At 37.8% G+C, this 6,701-nt stretch overlaps 1 long non-coding RNA gene across 3 annotated transcripts; it reads left to right on the top strand.

Annotated features, from left to right (window-relative positions):
* Window positions 1-1,648: 1,648 nt before the first annotated feature.
* Window positions 1,649-3,281, top strand: LOC110872246. Of its 3 annotated transcripts, XR_002554331.2 has the most exons (3): window positions 1,651-1,867; window positions 1,963-2,377; window positions 2,511-3,281. It is a non-coding gene; the product is annotated as an uncharacterized LOC110872246 (long non-coding RNA). The 3 variants fall into 3 exon arrangements; XR_002554330.2 differs by having other exon boundaries at window positions 1,649-2,377; XR_004864773.1 differs by having other exon boundaries at window positions 1,649-2,377; window positions 2,463-3,281.
* The last annotated feature ends 3,420 nt before the right edge of the window (window positions 3,282-6,701 follow it).

Raw genomic sequence — 6,701 nt, 5'->3', positions numbered from 1 at the left:
GTTGAACTTCTATCACAACCCTAACCATTACCACCTACAATTGTACTACAATCATCTCAATACTGCCACCACAACGACGGAAATGGACCGGCAAACTGCACACCACCACTCCAACAACGTCACCAGCGACGAATTTTGGGCACTCAGTTGTAATCTCATCTCTCTCTACGAATTCGATCGGAAGGTTCTGATCACGGATCGTTCTCGGATGTAATCGTGAATGCTATGGGCGCTACGTATCATCTTCATCGTTTGATTCTCTCTCGTAACTCATATTTTAGGTTATTGGTTTTGATTTTTTGAAAATTTTGTTGTCTGCTGTTGTATTAGGTTGTTGATTGTTGTTTTAACTAGCATTAGACCAGCGTGTGTTGCGGCGTCAAAAACCGTAAAAAAAATTAATGTCATTACATAAGTCCATTTACAATACCGATAATGGTTCTCATAATACCGACACTAGAACTGATATTTTTCAATCGGTAATGGTTTCATTCATCACGGTATCGATACGATTCCGACACTCGATATATCATACGATATAAAAAAGTATATTATATTTCGAACACAGTTCCATCTTCCATAAATGTATATGGAAAAAATGTATAAAAAAATTTAAACGTAGCCACACTTTCAATTTTTGAAAAGAACCTAACAAACAAAAGTTATAAATATGTAAAAAATTATATAACTAACATATTTTTATTATCACTAGAGGTTAAACCCGCGCTCCGCGGCGGGGACGACCTGATTTTTAAGAATTTTTTTATGGAAATGTCGACGTAATGGTAGAAATAACGTTAATAGCAAGAATGTGGTCGATATTGGTTCGATTCGTTACACTATCATCGATATGATATCGACACTTGATATAGCAACCAAAAGAGAAAACTTAAAAAATAAGTTTGTGATGTAACCAAAAGGATATCAATACATGTTTTACATCGATCGAAAACAATAAAAGCGAATACCAATAGTCCGGTTCAGTATGTTACTTATACAATACCGACAGGGCGCAACTTAAGAGGGGCCGGGGGGGCCGACCCACCGAACTTTTCGCTCGGTAGTGTTATATATTTAGTTTCGTATAGAAATTTTTGGGTATATATCTTTTCGACCCCCCGGTTCTATAGAAATTTTTGGGTATATACGTTTCGACCCCCGTCTTCATTGTCAAGCTTCGCAACTGAATACCGATCAATATAATTTACCAACACACTTCCCTTAAAGTATTAATGTGTGATTAAAACTTAAAAAAAGAAACGAAAAACAAAAACAAAACCTAAAATAGAGAGGAAAAAAGACCAGAAGACAAAGAAATACTGCAGCAAACATGCAATAATTTTGTTTATTTTTTATTCTCTATAGGTAATCATTACCTGATGATGTAAAAATAAGAATTAGAACATCATTGTTTTATAAAAAAAATGTAATATCGTCATCTTCTACCCTTTTATAGAAAAATGTATATATACAATAATAAAAATATATCTTTTCTTCAAATAACCGAGTCATGCTCATGCATTGTTTTAAAGTCAACAATGGCAGTATGGTAAATAAGCTCTAAATGTTGGCTAGTTATTATACTATTCCTAAGATCCAACATTAATTGTTATATATAAAATGCTTTTGTTTACTGTGTTCCGTTGGCAGTTTGTTTGTGCAGAGTTATTTTCCGTCAATGACTAAGATCGTTGGTACTCTCGTATAGAAATCGAGGTCTGTGGAAGTTATTTTGCGGCGTCTCATGGCCGGAATTTCTGGTAATTTTACAAAAACAAGGATTTTCTCCCACATCCAAAACTCTAAACTGTCAGATCCTTCGTCAAGCCTCATCTCTTGGTTGTTCGATTCCGGTTTGCATATACATGTCTCTCCATTAAAACATACATCTTCGTATTGAATCAACTAATTCAAGATACAACTTTTATTGTTCGATTCTTTATAGCGATTTTGGTGCTGCAGGTAGTTAAGTGAACGGTGAACCGATGTTGAAAAGAGTGAATTCTCAGAAGATGAAGTACATGGTAACTACCTTATTAGTGGGTAGGAAATCTATTATGTTTATGCTTTTTTTTTTTTATTTAAGATCAGCCAAGATTAGTTACCTCAAATCTTACACATGTTTATTTCTTTTCCTTTCGCAATAATAAGTTTGAAAATTTGGGAAATTTGTAGGCTTTTTAAAGAATGTTTATAGTAACCTAAATTTATAAATGTGATATTTCGTTATCGCTATTGTTATAATAAAAGGATGGTGAGAAGAATAAGCATTGAAGTTCGATTGAGTAATGGTGTTGATAATCTTAACCAAGGAGTTGAAAGTGGAAGTGATGATTTTCGGGAGGTGGGAGACGAGAATGATTCGTCATAACATGAGGTATGCTCTTATACTTTTCAGTTTATACTTTGGTAGACCTATGCAAGATTTTTTTTTTGATATATAACTATCTATTTTGTTTAAGGCGAATCGTGAGCTAAGACATCTAATGTTGATACACCTTTCATTATAGATTGGTCCTCGTAACACCATTGGGAATGTTCTTTTAAATGAGGAAATTTAGTCATCGCAAAAGAGGTATGTTATCCCTTTTATTTGGTTATATGAGGAGCTGGATGTCCATAAAATAGAGATTGCAGGAGAGCTAATTATCAAGTAACAATATTTTGAACAAAGGAAACAACAACAAGAGCATAATACAAGTGGGTCAGAGCTATATACAATTGATAAAAAGGTTTCATACATGGAGTGTCATGAAAATAATAGACCCATTTATGTTTATGTGCTAAGCCTGCTAAAGTTAACAAAAAAAAAAAAAAAAAAAAGATGGCCAGGATTGCACCTCTAGACTTGCAGAAGGTATTTCTGTGAGAAGCTTTCTTGCTACTTTTGTGTTCTCTTTATTACGCGATGGATTTCTCGAATCCTACTCAAGAGAGAGATATTCAAAAGCTTAAGTGTTAACTTGATGAAGGATGGATCGTTGTTGCTTGGGGATGGGTTGACTGGTGAAATTATCGTAGTTTGAGGTAACGAAGTCCATCGTATTCTTTCATTTTTTTTTGTCTTCAGGCTGAAGGGGTTTGCATGACGGGCTTAGGGGAGTTTCTTGGGAAAGGATTATGGATTCAAACTTTGTTTTAAGATGCATGTATATCTATAATTTTGACTTTTAGGTCCAAAGGGCTAGAAAACAACAAGGCTCTTATGTAAATTTGATTCCTCATGATTGAAGAATTTCATATTTTTGTTATGAATTTTAAAAGGAGTTGCATTAAAAGTTCATATTACATTAAAGTAAGTTGGGTGTTCAATAGAAAAAAATCCATCAAGTATCCACTTTCCTTGAGAATTCAAGTGATTAGAAGTATGAAAATCATTTTTTTGCTGCATTTAACTGCTGCCCAGAAAAGATCCCATCAACAATCCATTTTCCTTCATTTCATAAGATTTTTATGTAAACAGTAGAAGCTGCAGAACTGATATGCACAGTTGAGTTAATTAAGGTTAAAAGAAGTATTTTATTACTCGTGTCAGTTCGTTCAACATTAACATTATGAGGTTAACGTTCCCGTCCACCACCGAACAGGTAAAGTACTAGTTGATAGAGTTAAAGACATGATCACAGATCCCAACATTAAGGTCAACCCATCCCCCCGGAATGGAAGATTGGTAGTAAAAAATAGCCAACCCTGAAACAAAAGCTAAGAGATTCGGAATAAGGGAAGAACTAATTTTTGTTAGATATGGGATTTTAACTTTTACAAGAACCTTATTCAAGAAAGAAAGCAAAATCCTGAAAAATTTTCTCCACTTCTTGATTTCTCAAAAGCCATGATATATAATTGGGCATAAGAAAAAGGCCAAAGGAACAACTGCACCTGTCATTTTCAATTCTCACGGGTGAGGCGGTTCGGTTCTTGGCTAGAGTTCAGCGTGTGGTCCACAACAACTTTTCGACCCCTCAGGGGCGAGGCTTTGTTTTTAGTAGATTAGGGTTTTCTATTCATAAAGGGACGGCGTCGCAGTTTGTTGCTCGTCTACCTGCTATCCTTATGTATTTGCCCCGGTGATTAGAATGAAAAAACTATACTTTTTTATTAAAAAATCTCATTAGAGATTCCATTATAACCGTAGACTTATGCAAGAATACTTACAAAAGCTTAAATAGCATAAATGGTTTACTTTATTGGTAAATGAGTGCACTTATGAAGAGAAATACTTAATCTCATATTCAATGCTTGATAGAACACAAGTATTTCAAAAAAAAAAACTACGACAAGGAAAGAGTGACTTACTCAGTTGCTATTGCTGAAGAACTAGCTTTTGATGTTCCAACAGTTTTCCAACAGGGGGTGAGGATGCGAGAAAGAATAGGCTCTCCTCCTCTAACTGTTGTCCTTGATTTACCTTTAACCCAAAGAGTGTGAGATGAAAACTAAACAGTATTGATGACCTGAAAGTATTGATTGATCTATCAATGGAAAAAGAAGAAGGAGACAATCTAGCCATGGATTTTGAACTGAGAATCAAAGTACATATTAGATAAATGTTTCTTAGAATGGATAAATAATAATGGGTCTACATATTCACACACACAACTCCCTATTTCCACACCCTTCAAGACGCCTTGTATAGGCCTATACGAGGCGTCTAGGGTTACTTTATCTGACCAACCACTAAACCTCGTACAACGTCACATCAGTCACATCAGATGGGGCGTCTAGGCCGGTACGAGGAAGCAATACGAAGGGACCAAGACGTGAGTGGTTCATTGTACAGGTACGTACGTTTATTATAGTAATTATTGTGATTATGTGTATTGTTTATTATTTTCTGTTTCTGTATTTCGCTAACACTATCTGCAGGTATATGCAGCATATGCTCGCTACTTCTATTACAGGACGCCTCTACAGCCCGTGAGTGGTGTACGACCACATATCTTTTTTTCTTCTATTGTTTGTTGTACAGGAGGCCATGCACACTAGCACACGGTTTAGCCCAGTACTTCGCCTCCGCCCATCACCGGCAGGAGCGCGGATTTTTGTATGGCAGCGCGTACGTGACCGTCATTGCCCGTTCATTGGGCCTCGTACTGGAGCAAGACCCACATTTACGGACGCCGCCCATCATGCCGACGTGGATGGGTTTTCAGTCGTTGTGGGGGATGGGACTGATTAAGAGGTTCGACGTCATTGACCCGCGGTATAAAAACCAAGCAGGGGGCTTATGGATAGAGCAGCCCTACCAGAGGAGTTCGATATAGTCTATCCTCCGCCAGAACCTATTGCAGTGCTCCTGCCGGACCCTCCAGTGAATTTAGATGGTCCAGCGATGCCACAGCCACCACCACCACCTCCTGGGGCCCTCAGTTTCCATGTCACGTTATTCCGGGTCATGCCTTGGTAGCTGCAGTACATCCGGAGATACGAGCCGAGCTTGACAGGCTCAACGATTTGATAAGTTGGTTGGTTTAGGCCGAGCTGGATAGACGAGAGAGGGGTTACCCCCGATACCGCTCCCACCACCTCGAGCACCACATCAGCCGCAACAGTCAGATCCAGATTCGGAGCCTGATGCATAGACCAGTTGTAGTTTTTATTTTTGTTATGGATGTGTCTTATATACTTTTGTTATGTATGTACAAAAGTTATCTTATATATGTCATAGAGTGAATTTCAAGAATTGTCCTTTATCTTTATACCCATTTTCAAGCGCTGTCCTTTATGTTTAAAATTGATGAGTTTTGTACTTTATGTTTTACAATCTTTCAAGGCATGTCCTTTAGACCTAACTGTAACACCTCGAAATTTTGTGTCCAATAATGTGTTAACACGTGTCATGAGTTTACACGTGGCATTAAATATTTAATAAAGGACTAAAGTTGACAAACCTTGAAAGTATGTAAATTCGAGGGTTATAAATGTCAACGAAGGGTAAATATACTGTATAGTAACCCTAAATGATGCTCGTACCTTCAAACGAATAAATCATGGATCGTACGGAGCGAAACGCGGGAGAAAGTGAGAGATTACAAGCTACAGGGGTTAATTGTGTCTACATGTTTAATTTATACCTCTGAGTGACCCTTTGACGAACCCGAGGCTTTGTAACAGTAAAATACGCTCACTAGAATATACTATATAAATTTCGCGAAGTTTCGTTTTAAAACGAGAAAGTTATGATCAAATTCGAATGAGAGGGATTAAAAGCGTCAACGATAAAAGATAAGGCTGTTCGGATAGTAATTAAACTAACCGGGGGCTTAACAATGCGGGTAAAAGTCACGAGGCCCTTAATGGTAAATAATCGAGGGCCAAATCGCAAAGTTACCCCTTCGAAACCGAAAGGTCAGGCTAATCATTACAAAAGATTTGAAAATCTTGATAATTAACCCTCAGGCGGGCCGCGTTAAGTATAAGGTAGAGCTAATGCGGGCCGCGCGCCAGAGGAAGATACGTTTTCTGACATTAGGATCCATGCGGCCCGCGTACGAGTTGCTGAATCCTAATGCGGGCCGCGTACGGGTCCCAGATGCAGAAACTTTGGACAGATTCAATGATTTAGCTTGTGAACGATCTTGTGAGCAATTAGTGAAGCATGGGCGCCCTCTACATGACCCCTAGCAACCAGGGCCACCTGCTGAACATCCATGATGCCTTGTAGGTTGAGTTGTAATGATCCTATGCCAAGTTTTTCACTA

Source organism: Helianthus annuus, chromosome 8 (assembly GCF_002127325.2).
Source record: "Helianthus annuus cultivar XRQ/B chromosome 8, HanXRQr2.0-SUNRISE, whole genome shotgun sequence".
NCBI lineage: Eukaryota > Viridiplantae > Streptophyta > Magnoliopsida > Asterales > Asteraceae > Helianthus > Helianthus annuus.
Note: the sequence above shows the minus strand (reverse complement) of the source record. Positions and strands in the feature narration are given on the sequence as shown.